Genomic DNA, 17,751 nt, shown 5'->3' on the forward strand with positions numbered 1-17,751 from the left:
ATCGAACAATTCCCGAGCAATTAAACTGCACATTTGCTCGTCTGGAAAAAATATAACGTGACATTCGTGTTTTATTAGAATTAAATGTTTGAATGTTCAATAATAGGAGGATATCATATCTTTGATGATATCCTATCTATATTTATGGACATTCTCAAATGGATAATGGAATATTTATATTATTAGACGGAACATTTTTACATTACTGCATTGATGTCTCTGCTGTCTGTACGCTTTAAAAGATCCAAATTAATAATTTGGATTCCATTAACATGAAATAATTTCTACGCATTATATATTTCGCACGTGCAATTTAAAATATTATCTATTCGATGGTGTCTGTGTGCTTATCGGTATTATATTCGCGATCGCGGGTATTGCGTAAATCCCGTATCATGCTGATTTGATAATTCAGCTTCCCCGAGCGAGTTACGTCGGTATTGCGGGCATGGATGCAAAATTGCGCAATGCGAGCTAGGCTTACACGTGAGAGACAGCAGACGGGTAGGAGATCGATCCGAGTTTAATCTTTCGACGAATGGCGACCGGTTCTCTTCGAGGAAACTGAATGCGTCGTGTCATCGTGGATACTTATGCACCGCTTGATGCATTTGAAATAGCAGATGTGGTACATCTTGCAGTACTTTTTTACACGCTCTTGCGTCTACACGCGCCTTACGGTCGCGCATTGCGTTCTTCGTATCGCAGTACAATGTCGCAACGTTCATCCAATTAGAAAATCACATGAATCATCCATGTTTTTCTTTTCTTCCTTGGCGCGTGTAGTATAAATGAACATTTTAATTTCAGATTCAGTTACCTGAAAAAACTTGGCATTGAAGCTTCGTTTTGGAATTAAGAGTTACGTCGGACGATATCGAGTTACCGTGTATAAAATGTTTTATAGATCGATATAGATAGTCTCCGAGGAAAAAAGTATAATTAATATATATTTTTAACGTGTGAAAAGTTCATTAATTTTTTACGAATTAAAATAATTTTGTGGAATCAAGAACGAATGTATTTCATTGTCAGGCGATTCTCAAAGTGTTAAGTAGATAACAGTTTTCCAAGGATGGATACGACATCGAGGTGTAGCTTACCGATTAACATGAAGTGGACATCGTTATCAAGAGCTTGTCGTAAACTCATGATGCGCACGCGATTCGTGCGTTCGCGCAAAATAGTCTCATCGTCATGGATGTACAATGTACATTAAAGGCGTTATTTACAATGCGCCATTATACCGGGTTTATGCGCGCGGTATAGTCGGCTTCGGTTTCGTGCCGTTTGAGACCACATTTGTGCGCACGTAATACGATAATTCGCGTAATTACACGTTGCTAAGTTTGCCCTTAATCATCATTAAACAGCTATAAATGTCGCGTCGTCCGCTACGAGTCGGCCCGATATTTATCTGTTTTATTACACGTAGACACGTACACAGAAACGATAAACGTGCCGGCCAGAGCCTGGTTATTTCTCTATTCAAGAAATAAGGGGGACATCAGAGCAATTGACCCTTCCGTTCTCAGGAAAAGAGTGCGACGTACAGGGTCACACTGTCGGCTTTCAAATGAAGTACACGAATGATCACAGATTAAGCTCCTAGTGTTATAATAAAGATTGTTAATGGATAAGGGTTGCTTGTTTGTTCCCCATCGATTCCGGGATACCCCATACGCTCGAGAATTGCCGGCACGTGTTACCGTGAAGCTACCTTTTATCGCGGAGAGATGACGCGCGATTGTTCTGCTGCATGTAAATGTCAGGAAATGCTATCATCTGATAGGTCGCTGCTTCGCGGTGCAACTATCTGCTTCATCAAAAATGCGCTTCTACATTCCGTTAAAAGGGTGCGGAGGTGTACAGGATATGCTGAATCATCTACCAAATTAGTTTTCTTTTTGACTAAATGTGGCTTTTCTTTGCGAATTGATGTTTCTTTTTTTTCAATCTTCTAGTTCTCATGGCAATCTATGTTTTCGCAATGCAACCATCTACTATAGTACGTAATTTTCATAATATCTAGCTATTATAATAATTAATTGCATTATTATTGTAATAGTTTACTTCTTTATTACATAATCATTAATATCACGTGATATTAATTATATAGGTATATTTGCAATATTATCGCGCACAATATCTAAACAAATGCACTTCCCACAAAATTCCGTAATTAAATTTGATTGCAAGTTTCAATTCTCGCTACTGTTCCTTCATCACATTTTTTATTATTTATGATAAAAAAATTATTGAGTTCATGACATTTTCGTTGAGGAAAAATGGACGGAAAATTAAGCGAAACGTAAACGGGCTATAAATCCGGTACACCCTGTGCAGCCGATCGGTTTTGGAGGCCAATCGATTCGCGCGACTTGGAACCGATCCAATGTTCATGACACGGCGGAAGCCGTTCTTCTATATAAGCCATGCCTCTCGCGAGTTTTCGCGTTCTATCGAGCGGATGGCGGAAGCTGCGGATAAAGCACAGGGAAACTCGATTCCGTTGAGCGCTGCAGCTGAGTCGCGCCCAAAGATGGTCCTCGGTGTACCACGACCTCCCAGTGGAACAGGGCTGAGCCGAACATAAAAAATAGGGACGAGAAGTATAATGTAAAATAACGAAATAAAAAGTAAATTAAAAACGGGAACGTTAAATCCACGGAGAGCGCGGAGAGAGATTAAGTAACCTCGACATTTCCGCTTTCATATGCAGTCCACTGCGTCTTAATAATAAAAAAATCTACAGATTAAGGGATAATGCAAAGAGGAAGTAACTCGTGAAGTTCTTGTATTTTCCAGCGGAAAATACTTCGATGCGAAATATCCGTACGAAGTGATTTGCAAGAACGGCTCGCGTTTCTCCGCTTATCACCTCGAGTTTTAGGAGCGGCCGGGAACGCAACGGAGATCGTTTCTCTGGTCCGGAGTTATCCCCGGAGAAAGAGAATAGAAGAGAAAGAAAGAAAGAATCCAAAGATCGTAGATCTCGCTTTTGGCTTGATTACGCGATAAAACACTCCGTGAACGAAGGGAGGAACGAATATCTTCTCGCAGTCGAGCGCCATGAATAAAAGCGCGTCGGAATGACTTCTCGAATCGAATTTCCTGGCTGAGCTCCGAGTTTGTTTATCACGTTCTATTCTACCACTCTTTCGTCCATTAAAAGCAAGTCGGTGTAAAAAGGTTCCTCCCTCCGTCTCATTTCTCGTTTCTTATTCACGAAATATCGTCAAATGGATCGTAAATTGTGGATCGAACACGCGATATAAAAAACGTGAAAATTACCATATTCCTTTATTATAATGAAATGCGTTTGGAATGAAACTGATCCCTCTTACGAGTTTAGTTCGCATTGTTTCGTAATGATCGTAATAGTGTCACACAGTTTCCGACGGAAATGCACGGCTGAAAGGGAATATATGTCACGATTGAAATATCTTGTATATGCATGTTTGATAGATATTCGAGAAATGCTTCGGACTGGATATACACTTTTGCTCGATAATGTACTATTCCCCGAAAAGCGAATAATTCCGATTCGATACCCTCACACAGGATTGTCCGTGATGTCCCGGGGTTTAATTGAATCTGCCTGCGACAAGGGATACGATCGCATCGTCCAATAGGACGCGCTCGTGTTTCACGAGAGGATCGCATTAATTCAAACGCCGTGTGTGCTTGAGATACGAGCAATTCCTTTTTAGAGGGAAATTAGCCAAATGTGAAGTCGAGTCTCCGCCATTCGCAGCCTCATTAATTAAATGCTTGAAATTGAGTTTGAAAATTTCACTGATTGTGAGAGTTTATTCTGTGTATGATGAAAGTAAAGAAAGTTGTGTGTATGTGTGTGTAGCACGTTATATTTCGTATTTTATGTTTACATATTTTACGTCGTATTATGTATGTACGAGGAAAGTGCGCTCTCCAACATTACAGATTTACGTATTGCTTTGCACTATACGAGACTACTATTATTATACGGTTACATCATTCCTATATATAAATTTATCAGCGGCGTTCATAAAATTACTGAAGACGAGCAAAATTTGATGTAGCCTGACAAAACTTGAAGATAACTTGAAGTAGACTGTTTACTTAGAAGATAAATTTAGTCGACAAACTGGCGAATACTATATAGTTCCATATAACTCGAATTCTCCGTGTAAGCCCGGAGGATTTACCGCGCATCTACTTTTCCCTGTTCAAAATGCAGGACATCGCGTGGGCGTTACGGAAAAAAATAGCGCCCCGTGCATTGTCATTACTGTTCTTGCGGTAATCTTTTTGCTCGCTCGTTGCACTTTAACCTCAGCCACTATCATACCACTCGTGCTACGGTTGCAATTTATTCTGTTTGTTCCTACCCCATCGACTCTATCTTTGAATTGTGACGATAACACGTATACAATTATGTATTTTAATGAAAATTTGGATAAAAGAGAAAAGATAATGGACGTTCATAAAAGCTAAAACAATTTTAATCAGAGACAAAAGACATATCTAAATTAAAATCTCTGATATGAATAAAATCTCTGATATGAATAAAATCTCTGAATGAATCTCTGTATTTAAAGTTAAATATTAAAAATAAAAATTTTTATTTTCAAAATGGTTCTCTGAGTTATTCTCTGAATTAGTTCTCTTATATTATTATTATTTATTATTATTATTGTAATAATTGCTCTTTTATTATTAATTATGTACTAATACTGTAGAAATCAACTTTTTTTGAATAATGTTTCAACAATTTGCATCAGCTTTATATATATGAATGAAAATTTATTATAAAATATATATTAATAAAATTTTATATATATGTAAATGAAAACTACAAATGATAATTGATTAAAGATGAACACTAATATATAAGAATTGTGTTTTGTGTAATAGAAAAGACTTTATGTAATTGATACAACATTAGATGGAGCCTTAATAATCTGTAAAGCAATTTTCTCCCTGTACGGCAGAATCCAATTTTCAAAACTTATTTCTTCCTCCTTCTTTCTGATTGCTTTAACATGCTTTAATTTATCACTCCGAGTCATATTTATGTGGCAAGTCTTGAATTCGTTGGTTTATTAAAATCCTTTTCCTCCACACGTGCAAGTTATCTTATGGCGCGCTGCGTTACACGACGTTATTTCGCACGAGTCATGACATGCAAAGGTGGCATAATAATACGGCGATAGCGCGCATTCATAACTGCTATTTATTCGTAATTTTTCTCCCCCTCGTCGGCGGAATCTCCTCGTCCATTTTCGAGCGTTATCCGACTCATATCCGCTGCATTATGTATCGCGTATTATTCTACAGTCCGCAGTTTCGCATGGTAGCAAAAATCAGCGATGCATCGTTGCATAAAAATGAACGTTTTGTCTTTTGGCTGTGATTTAAATTTAAATTACGATTAGCGTGCAGATCTAAAATCTAATCGTCAGACACAATTAAAAAACGTCATATTTGTTCCTTCAGATAAAAATAAAGATTTTATTATTTTCTATATTTTAATCTTGAACGTATTTATAATTATAATATGTATATTTTGTCGCGTTTAATTACTCAAATAATATCTTGTACATAAAAGTAATGTTACTTCCAAGACAATATATGAACATAAATAATACGGTAAATAACAGTACGGTTAATAACAAGATAAATAATTATTGAGACGACAGCATTGATTGCTTTCATCTTCTCAGAAAAATATTATTTTTGCATTAAGGCGAATCGGTGTTTAAAAAGTCATTTATCGATACTTGTAAAATATGATGAAAAAGTTTATTAACAAGAAAAGTACATTAATTTTGATCACGCTTATGTAATAGGTTACGAAGATGTTCTGCTGCGTTTTTAACTTCCGCATTGTATTGATTTATATTTCTTTCTTGTTTCAGGCAGTGGAAGGATTGCACCTTGGACACGAGGACATCTTGCTATCATATTAACGTAAGTAAGTGATTTTCTTACATTATTTTCTTTGGAATTCTTGCAAAAGTCTTAATAGCCTCTCGCAGATAAAATATCAAAATTAAGCAAACAACATTTAAGTGACTAAGTATCATATTTAGTTTTATTCATGCCATAGCCATGTTTTCACGATTTATATATAAAAATATAGATAATTATATAGAATATGTCAAGAAATGATGCAACAGTTTGAAAGAATCAAGTTAATAATTGACTAACCTTGATGTCGAGATCAGGAAGAACAAAAAGTTCGCAACGAAGTATCAGAAATTGCAGGTATTCGCGTAACTCGTCAGAACAGCATATTTCTCATATGGTCGTTTTCGATTCACGTCGAGTTGGCGAGCGCCTCGAATCGAGAAGGAACTCGTTGTTGCCAGAAGGGCACACAATTGATATGACGAAGCTCACCATAAGAATCCAATCTCCAAAGTGGCACGGTAAAGTTCGGGCGATCGCGACAACTGCTTCCTTTAATGTCTGTCGGACGCTTTTGGTCCGCGGCAACTTTTCTCCCTTTTTCTTTTCTTTTTTTCTTTTCTTCTGTCTTCCCCTTTTTTCCTTTTTTCTCGAGCGACGAAAGTTCTTCCAGAGAAAATCCAAGCCCGATTGTACGGTCCAAGTCATTGGAAAGATTCTGTCCGTCTCGACTTTCCCCTTCTGCTTGCGCGTAATAGTTCGACTTGGTATACCGATAGAAATCCATCCGTCGTATTGTGCGGCGAAAAATAACCAACAAAGCCGAACTGCCGATAACAAGGAGTTAATTTGACTTCGAGCCGAACGAAACTCGCAAATTTGTTCTCCGTTCTATCCGAAGTCGTAAATAATCGCGACCATTATTAAACGGCTTTTATTTACAGGCCGAGTCGCACGCATCTAACTTTACTGCAAGTGCATAATGCATATATAAAAGTTATAACTTTCGTATATCTATTATCGCGAATAAAACTTTTGCCTGAAGGTTCATATGAGTGTATTTCTGTTATGATAACGTGTCATTTGAAAGTGTGCAACAGGCATCTCGCTTGAGTTTAACTTGAGTTGGACTAGCCTGCGTAAAATTGTCGTGCATAAAAATTATTACATCCTACAAAGTTACGCGATCCGCGCTCTGGGTCGCAGCTTTCACGGCTGTTTTGCATTTTCCAGAACTTCGTAGGGCTTTGGGAATACTGCTCGCTACATTTCACGGGCATTCCCGCGCTCATTGTCGAGGAAGTCTTCTAATTCAAGTCGGTAATTAGCGCCCGACGTGCGAAACAGACGTTCTCTGTTATTGTACGAGACAAATTGAAACGCGCATCGAAGCGTCACTCGACAAAACGCGCGCTATTGTGACGCTCACAAGAAGCGGAATATTTCTTTTCTCATTGCGTTGCATCTGCATTATGCCTCCGACGAGTGCTCTGCAGCTTTGCAGCGGCAATTTAAAAGCATGAGCGCAAAGATTAAAGCGCGAACAATGACGTGCGCGCGTTCGCTGCTCCGCTCTCGACGAGACCCATAAAATTTGTTATTGATAGCGATATTTTTTTACTATCGCGTAAACGCTTTGAGATTCCGCCTCTCGTGGGGCAACGAGCGAACAGTACCGATAAATTACAGTGTTGCGCATTTCGCGCAGGAATAACGTCCGTTATCGCAGTGGACGCGGCGACACGGAAAAATTCCGCGTTAAACGGAAGACTGGTAAGCCATATAAATAATACGTTGCGTAACACACGCACTTCGGAGATCCGCATCTTTTTTCAAATCGCGGACTCTTAGCGTTATCGCGAAGCAAAAGTTACACGGTTGTTTCCCGGGACAATCGCGACGCGTTCCTCCGAGCGTGAAAAATTGCGTGCAAGACCGACTGGCGTTGCTGTATCTCTACCGCAACAATAAGTATCCTTATACTGTGCTTCTCTAAGCAGCGTTATTACCGTGTTCTTGTCGTGCGTAATCGCCGATTCGGTTGCGACTCCATGCACGCTCTTAGTGTACTTGTCGAAATTGCGCTCGGCAGGTACAATTTACGTTAATGTATCACTGTCTTCCCTTTGCGCTTTCCATAAAACCCGCGGTTTTATGAAATCATTCTTTACATGGAAGATTTTGCTAAAAGTTGTTTTACATGTTCGTGTGATAAAATAAAGTACGTAATTCATCGTAATCGCGTAATTACGTAATTGCCAGCTCGTAGCGCAGCCTTTCAGCAGATCGCAGGTTATTTAATAAATGACTCATTCATGTTCTAATGGGTAGCGCTTATGAAGCAATCTACAATTTATATCTTTTATAATTCTCTCATATAGTCTAATTCTCAAAAACAGTCTTAAGATGCAATTTTAATTTATATACATTTATTCTAATTATTATATGACATTGTTATTAGGTCATTAACTAAGTAATCCATCTAGATGTCGATACAAATATCGTAGCGATGTTTTAGAGAATTTTATTTGTTGTTTTTTAAACGTCGCCTATCCTGCTATAAAATTAATATACGCAAGCTATGTTGCGTTATCACAAGTATGTGTAGTTTTTTTCATCACCATCTAGACGCGACCCGCATTAATGATCTAACATACATTATATGTATAATATATTTATATCGCGATTGAGGGACCGATAAATCCAACATGCGCAAGAAATCGCTCGTAGAGAAACGGATGAACGGAAATTAGCATTCTATCGCACGCAGACGACCATGTGCTCGGATATTAACATACGGGAAAGGTTCGCAGTCACCTCGCGCACCCCAGAAGAGACCTGCCTCGTCGTCGGTTGTCCGAGTATGCAAGCACATTACGCGAGTTACACGACGACGAACATTACGTTCAAGAATGCAGCTCATACAGGTCGCCGCACCGCGCGAACGCGCCGTGAATGCATGCACGTAGAAAACGCGCGAGGTTCGCTTGGCCGCATGCTCTCGCGCAACGCGACATAGTGCCACCCGGGCCCGTAATACATAAATAATTTATGTCGACATTGCGCCAGGACGGTCACGCGATCGCGATCGCGATGTCATCCGCTTTTTGCCATGAAACAACGCCGTGGCGGCCAGCTTGTCCCTGTCCCGAATCTATCGAGAGAGCTATCTCGTTGCTGATTTGCATGGACCAGATACGGTCGTCGTGCGTCAAAATGCAGTAATCGATACCTGGGACCGTGGAGATAAAATCAGTGGCGAACGAAGTTTCGACCGTATATCTATAGATGTATCGGTTTGATGTATGACGATGATGTGCTCGTAATGCATAAAGTTTTGACCTGATTTCAGAATAAAACATTGATTTAGCAGTTCCGATTGATTAAAAAGATAATTGATCTTATCGGTTTTAATGCTAAAAAAAATTGAATTATACTATAAAAACGAACGAATGTAACGAAAATGTAACAAAACCAGTATTAATATGCGAATCTTCCATGTGAGGTATTACGTTTGATTTGTTTTGATTATCTAATATATGTATATACTTTAAGGCTTTTTAGATAGCGTACATTAATTATCGAAAGAATATTCCGTGGTATAGAGTGATATAGATTGCGACAATTGCAAGTAAACTATTTTCACCATCTTAATCATTCCAATGCATATTGGATTATTTCCCTTCCTCAGTATTAAATCGTTTCACTTTAAATAGTTCGATTGACTAATTAAACAATTTCAACCGTTCTCGCTCACGTATTCAGGGCGCCATCGCTATATCACGGTGTTCGCCAATTAGACGGTGAAATACAACGAGTCGTACACGTTCGCCGTTTCGTATTTCGTATTCATTTGAAAGCGATCGAGATCACTCGCTTTCGAACAGGAGCTCGGGCGGAAATATCGACAGTGCGGTTCGCGTTTCTTGCCAGCGACGAAATCGGGGAATCACTTCGCCTCGCTATTTACGTCTCCGATGACGGTAAAACGCAAGTAGCAACTTTATATACGCGCTATCGTTCGAGTCCTCGTAAATTGGCCGTGCTTTCGTACTCGAGATAAGAGTTTCACCGGCCGACCCGTGGTTCAAATACAGCGCGCCGCCGTATTCGCCGGTCGTTTTCGCGTTTTACTGGCTCGATACACGTTACATTGCAAATTACGCCGACGATCGACCAGAGCTGCTCCTGTGAAGGGCTCGAGCCAAGCGCGCGCGTGTACATATTTTAACGTGTTCCAATCAGAGCTTGTCAGAACGTACCGAGGCAGCTAAATGCATTTGAAGGTAAAAGATAAATCGTTTGCCTCATCGGATTCGACGCAATCTCGTATCGAATCTGTTCCCGTTAACCAGAAATGATCAGTCTTCCAGACTGGCTTTGGTATTTGCAGCTCTATTACGGTACTTGTAGTTACCTCTTTGTAGCTATTCGATAAATCGACGAGGGAATCTAGATGTAAAGGAGGTATTTTTTAGATGCGAATTGCGCGTACGGTATTCTAACATTTTCCAGCGTATACACTTTGCGTTTGTTTAACTAGCTATTTGCAATTTACATTCGTATGCAATTGTCTGATATATCCTCGTCGTGCTATCCTCTGTCGTATGCGCATCTCATTTGTTTGTTAGATAAATACGGACCACCTGTACGTTAATCAATCTGCTATGCTAGTTTACTGCTGGCATAGTTATTAACTATGTGCACCAGTGCATTCCTAATAAGGACTAGTTATATATGCGCACGTGTGTCATTGAATAGCAAATACGTACGATTATTAACAATTACATGCGCGAAATTGCTCCCACAATCTATAATACCGTGCGATTCCTGGGAAATAATCCATAAACGTAATATAATAATACCGCGCAACCGTGCTCACGTATTAGCCGCGTTACTTTATATTACGAATCAAAGCAATACGATAAATTCAATTTAACGTTAATACGCAAAATTTTTATCTTTGCGGGGGAATGTTTCGAAATATCTACCAGAAATGTGGAAAACCGAGGAAACGGAAAGTGTACGTTACCTTCGGCACACGGTATCGAATTTCGATATCGCGGGGTCGACGTTTTTACGCTGAAAGAGAAATATTTTCGTGCATAAACGATCCTCCAGAAAATGATGGGAGAGAAGAGCACTCTCGGAAACGGCACGCGGCTGCAGTATTCCACCGTTCGTTACAATTTCCCAGAGCATTAACGGGAATACCGTAGAGTACGCTGCGCACCGAGATATAATTTAAATTTGATTCCCCGCGTTGATAACGAACGCGGAAGGTTTTCCTCGCGACGAGGTCCCATCCAAGAGTAATCTTTGTTCTGTCGTTTGTTTCGCAAGATACAGCTGTGTCTGGCTCGGCACTCTGGCGATATAGATGGATTAAAATTCGCTGTTCTTGCGGCCGCGCTCTTCGAGGGGACGTTAATGAGAACCGTCGTTGAAAGCTGATTTCCTTGGGTCCGTCACCGCCCCGTCAATTAATTTCCCTTAGGGATCAAAAGTAGGTCGGTGATACGAAGAGCACGGTTCCGCCACGATCTTCTCCTTTTGACTCTCTTTTAATTAATAACGACACTCAGCGCCCGCAAAAACTTTATCCGATGAAAGTGCTCGGCTTCGTTCGGGTTTGCTTCGATGAGAAGCATATGGGAATGATATCTACTGCTTCCCACTGCTTCCATTTTACGTTATTACAACGCGAGATGGAACTTATGTGTGTCTGTGATACTGTTATCGTATGATCGCAGGAAAGAAACGAGTGGCTTGCATGTTCCAAGATATGCAATCGAATTTGCAACTTCAACGTACAAATTTCAGTTTGATCAAAGTCATTTACGTTATTCTGCACGGTTTATTCCTTTCAGTAACTTTCCGCAAATATTTCTCAGGGATTAATCTGGCGCCAACGTTCTTTCTCGCATCTCGAATGCAGATCCATGCAGATAAACGTAGCTGCGTGGCGAGTTTTTCCGATCACGTCCTCGCTCCCAAATGAGCGACCTAACGGACGAGTGATAAAAGTTCGCTTTAAATTGAGAAATTGAATTTCTGCGAGAAAGGGAGGAAAAGGGGATGCTTTTACAGCCCCGCGATACCACGCGTCCTCCCGAATGGATGGAGAGAGAGGAATATTGCGAGGGCGCGTGGTGTTACGCGCGCGAGCGATCTGAGGTTGTGCTTTGCTCGTAAAAGCCGGGAAATAGGAAGCAGCACGCGAAATGCTCGATAACTGAAATCCAATAGCGAGTCTTGGCGCGAGCGTGCAAGTGCGCGTGGTACTTTCCAAGTTGCCTCGTTAAAGTTGGCGAATTCCAGCAGCCCCCGTGACAGAATCCGATACGATAAGGCAGGAAGAATAGCGAAACGTGAAACGATAGCAGCAGCCACCACCACCACACCGTAACTTCGAGTGCATTGCGTGCACGTCCTATAGATGACGGGGACGACAACGACGACGAATCGACTGCGGTTTCGCGGATTGTCGTCGGGAAATCAGCCTGACAAAAATGGAAGATCGAGTCATCTTATGTGCGAGGATGGAGATACACAATGCGAAGATCGCGATAGAACCATCATGTCACGTCGGCGAGACGTATCATTTGATCGCTCTGCCTGATTCTATTGCTTCGTGATATTCGTACGCCTTTTGGATGCGGGACGCTTGTGGAAATTCGGAGGGTATCGAGTCGAAATTGATCCTGTCTGAAATTGATTGCGCGATTGATTAATAAAAACGTGAAAATTCTTGCGAAAGTATCTGATAGCAAATAATGTACACGTTAAGTAAATTATTTTAATATAACGATTAAACAAATCTTGTAAAGTGGTAACGATTAAACAAGTCTTGTAGACGATTAAATCTCGAGCGTTAAATATTTACTTGAACAAGTTTTAATAAAGAACCATTTTATGTATATGTCTACTTTATTTAATATTAAATGTACATAACAATATGTGTGGAAAACTTAATTATTACGGCACGTAGGGAGACGGTTTTTATCGCACTCGAGATATATAAGGGCGATGACTTACGCCCTAATAACTCTCATGCCTACACAATCAACGGCGAGTTATTTTTACGTTGTTTTTATTGATTGCCATGCATTTTTCACAAAATATGTATGCATGAGATGTTTGCTATTGGGTTGTAACATGTGTTTGTTCCGTTTTTCTAATATTTGTAATAATATAGGTTGTAGCACATATTCGTTATTAAAAACACTAAACAAATGAAATAAACATGTGTTACAATTCAATATTTTGATATCAGGCAAACAAGTTAAAATGATTTAAACTCGAATGAACGAAATTCAGGTTCCACGTATATTTCTCCCGGTTTTCTAGTAAATTTTCTGGTAAATTTCTCACAGTTATTACAACGATCAGCTTCTGAAATGTACAGCCACGACAACAGAGTCCGGTCTGCATTCGACAAAAATATTTGACCCAATGCAGCAAACTTTCCGTATCGCATTTCTTTCGAACGAACCGCGTGTGGTAGCGAATATATCGGAGCGGTAGAAGAAGGCAATCAAGATCCAAGCGAGTTGGCGTAAGTTCCACGGCACATTTCTTGCGTGCAAAGAGCAAGGTTCATCCGTTCTGGCTTTCCCCGCAATTTCTTTCCAACTTTCAGCACGTCGCTATCAACGTCACGAAGTATGTGCTCGTTGACGTGGCGTACGTGGGCGTAGGGGTCTGTTATTACCGTAAGTTCAGATACGATATAACATTATCTCTTCTTCTGTTTGGAATGTAATGCAGTCAGCACATATTGCTTTTCCGAACCGAGTTGTAACTTTTTCTTCAAAATCAAAGTGCAGAATAAAGATCACCGTTCAAACGCGACCAGTCTTTAAGCGAAAGAGAAGCAGCGAAGCGATTTAGTTGATAGAAAGATAGCTTTGAGTAAAAGAGCTAAAGTATTCATACAAATTGAAATACAGCTTGTAATCGTAAATTTCTTTTTAAAAATTTATTTCTATATGTAAAGAAAATTGAAAAGGAAATATATAAAAAACGAAAAGTAAAAAATGTTCTTGATGTTTGCATCGTTCCATATTTTCAGTCTGCATTTAATTTAGCAAATTGATAAACCATTAATATCAAACGGAAAATTGCACGCAATTTTCAGTTCAGTTCAAGGGAGCAAAAACGGCTATAATACGCAGCTTATTAGTAACAAATTATTTACAACAATTACACGCGAAGGAATATGTAAATACATGAGAAATTGGAAGCGTGTTTGAAGCACTGCGCACATTATTGTATTGGTAATCCCAATTAGTGTTTAGATGTTAATAGTATGAAGTTTTCAATTAGATTAAAGTATTTCAACTGGAAAACACACTGACGTTTGAAATCGCAGTGTTCCAGTAGATTTTTATCAGCGATTATTAATTGCAGGAATTATTGGAACTTTATTGTTTTATGGTAGAGCGCGTACACTCGGATTATCTGACGATATCTCGAAAAACACATGTAACCAAAGGGGAAGCTTATCAGATCGATGTTGCGTATTTTATTCCATTCGAATTTGCGCTTGCACGGAAAGATTATTTTCTTGTTATTTTTTTGTTTTCACATAAAAATTTATGTTTTGGTCATTTGAGTTTTCCGTGACTAACAGAATTTCGTTCCATTTTTTCCCTTTTTAGCCTTTAGTTTTACAAAAAATTTTTTAAATATAGTATTTAATATCTGCTTTGTTAAAGTTATAAATTAAATTCCAACCGTTTATATTGTATATGACTTTTCACGTGGCCGTCCATTGAGGCCTTTAGAAAAAAATCGACTCGAAATTCTACGTGAGTTGTACAAATGTGCTAGAATGATGTATATTTTCATTCAATACGTGCTTTACGATGTGACTTGAAATTCTCGCGCGTGCGTCCCCACATACGCGTTTATTGCTGGACTGCTTCATAAATCTTGAGTGATTTATCAGCGACGCACGGTTGATACATATCGCGCAGCGTTGTAAAAACGTTGTTTTCTCCATGTGACAGTTGTGTGCGATCGAGGTGTTTGTGGTTGCAGTGTGTCATTCAATTCTACATATGAATGATGATAACTTTCTTTTGCGAAAGAAAAACATATCACTCTATACCATTTTAAAACGTTTCTCACGCTATTTTCTGTAGTGGATAATATTTGTTATAAAAAGTTATATTTATATTCGCCAACGAATATACACTACATGCACACCTTTTTTTACAAAAATTTACAATTTATTTAAATATGATTTCATCCAGTTCAGTGAAATTTATAAAATAATTTTTAACTTTTTTAAATAAAGAAACGCATGTATGTTACATTGTGTAATTGATATATTGCTAATTTTAGTATATTAATTTCGTATAATTAGTTATTATCAAATAGTAATGTGAATTGATACACTTTATTGTCAGTAATGCCCGTAATGCTATCATTTAAAATCTCCCATCACTGTATTGGTCGCTTTATGTTACAACTTTCTGGTTATTCCTCAGTTATTTGGATATTTTCGAAGCGAAGTGTACTTTATACACGTACCTCAGATCGACGGTGTACTCTGATAGACTTTAGATCGATACATTAAACTTCGCAGCGCTCGCGAACCTCGGTCGCAATTAGGATTTTGCCGGCGTCTAATTGCAATAGTCCCAAACACGTTACGCTCGGAAGGAACTTCGACAAGAAGCTTTATTACGATTCTCGCAATTTCCGCGCCCGAGAAACTCGGCACTGCCGATTCTGCCAGGATGGGACGACTTTCGATTAAGTAGGAAGCGCTAGACGTCGAGTGTACTTATAACTTTTCGGTGACGACGGTCTTGCTTGATCGTCACCGAAGGATCTGCCAAGAATGTCCTGAGACTGCCGTCTTGAGAGAAGCATGTTTAATGTTTCCGGTAAAAATGAAATATTTGTTGCATTAGAATTACATATCTTTAATTACTTTTACTTTGATTCTTATAAAAACTTTCAAGAAATTTAAGATTTTGTTAATTAGAAAGACGTAAATTATAATCTTGTATTAAGCTTTACTTAATATAAAAATTAACTTCATATTTTTTAGCATAATCTATGATAGTGATTATCAATGAGAAATATTCACGTCACAATGTGGATACGTTAATCCGTACAAATATTGTTACATGAAAGTCGCCTGTACTCATTTAATTCTTTTGCTGTTATCTTATCTCCTTTACATACGCGTAATCTCTCAACATATTTTTTCTTCCGCGAGCTTATATTTTTAGAGAAATAACATCTCTCATAAATGTAACCACGAGCACGGCAGATCGGAAATACTGTAAATGTGTAAATAGCGAAACCATCTGGATGGGATCAAGTGATTCTCGTATAGAACTCGAGTTCGATAACTCCCGATCGCGAAAGTCGCAGGACTGTTAGCTTCGTTGAAATGTTCTCGATAGCGCGATGTGTGTACAGCTGAATATTCATGATATACCCGCGCTATCTGCTCGTTCCTTTCGTCAACAGCGGGTATATCAGCTCGTTCTGCGGCTTTGTCCACGATGAAGTATTGTGATTCCAGTCGATGCGGCGACGGGCATTGCCGGCGGCGATGTCATTTGGAAAATTTGAAATTTGAATGAACCGGCGTTATCTCCCATGGAAATATCGCGCGCGGACCGTCGCGTTCGAGCAGGTTCTGTCTCATGAATGCCGGTAACAAGTCGGTCCTCATCACTGATACAACCATACAGTGGCAGGAAAAACGAGTACACCAGACAAGAGTGCTTTGATATTAAATTCTATTTTGATAACGTTCTCCAATCTGACAGAACATCTATTCTTCTTTACACGCGTATTTCTACGTCGTAGAAAGAGATATTTTGAAAAGTACTACATGTAGTCGATGTTAGAATTTGTTCGAGATTAACAGAGATTTTGTACACATATCTGACGATTCTTAAAATTTAATTTGTCAATTTTCGATTGCTGGATTACGTCTGTGAAATCCTCGTAGCGAGAAAGTCGATTTCGCACTCACTGCAATTTGCGATTGCACGCCTTTCCGGCTAGCTCGATAGTTACGCTGTGCGAGACACGCAAATGTGATTTTCGTGCGAATATTACCTAAGCGGCGAACGACTTATTAATAACAGCGCGCGCGAGTGCACGCTCATACGGGCATTGGTTGCAATGGACTTCGTAGATTAACGTTAACGCGACGCAACGCAAAACTGTGTTCTCAGAATACTGATGCGACACAATTTCCGACACACCAGTTTCCAATTTTCATTAGCCACGCTCTGATTGCCCTCTACATCGCATCACGTCGCGATTTAGTCACCTATCCCTCGATTGCCAGAAATTGCATTAGATTTTTAGAAATAATATAACGGTGCGAACAGAGAAATATATTATTATTACATCAATTATAATTACTTTTTTAATTACTTTTAATTACTTTTTTATAAGTGCTGTAAAGAAATCCATTTTGCCAATTTGGCACGGTAAATACAAAAACTTTGAGCGGAAAGTAATTTGAAATGAGAAAAGAGGTCAAAGAAGGCTAAAAAGAAATAAAAATCTGTTAAAGCGCAAAAGACATATTTATAATGTTAATATACAGAGACGCTACTAATAAAGATATGTTAAGGATGCTTGGGCGTCTTATCGTGATTTGCAGAAATTGCACTCTTTGATAACGACGACACGAACCGAGTGCAAAGGTCAGGACGCGCGAAAGGTCGATGCGATGATTAGCGCAAACGACGGCCGCAGATTTCATTCAATTATTGTCATCAACGGAGATTGAGATTAATTGCTCACTTGGGGTGGACGCGCGCCGGGAAGATAAATCTATCGCCGGAATATCTTAGATCCAATTTCATG

The 17,751-nt window shown here is 39.2% G+C and overlaps 1 protein-coding gene across 7 annotated transcripts in view; it reads left to right on the plus strand.

Annotated features, from left to right (window-relative positions):
• LOC105285158 (beta-1,4-N-acetylgalactosaminyltransferase bre-4) overlaps positions 1 to 17,751 on the plus strand; it is a 100,225-nt gene that overhangs the window by 37,411 nt on the left and 45,063 nt on the right. For 4 of the 7 annotated variants that reach the window (XM_011349158.2, XM_011349162.3, XM_011349161.3 and 1 more), the window contains one exon: positions 5,904 to 5,955. The gene's annotated coding sequence lies outside the window, so the exon portion shown is untranslated. Of the gene's footprint in view, positions 1 to 5,903; positions 5,960 to 17,751 lie in introns of all 7 variants that reach the window. The other 3 variants (XM_011349159.2, XM_011349165.3, XM_011349163.3) reach the window with 1 other exon arrangement.

Source organism: Ooceraea biroi, chromosome 6 (assembly GCF_003672135.1).
Source record: "Ooceraea biroi isolate clonal line C1 chromosome 6, Obir_v5.4, whole genome shotgun sequence".
Classification (NCBI taxonomy): Eukaryota; Metazoa; Arthropoda; class Insecta; order Hymenoptera; family Formicidae; genus Ooceraea; species Ooceraea biroi.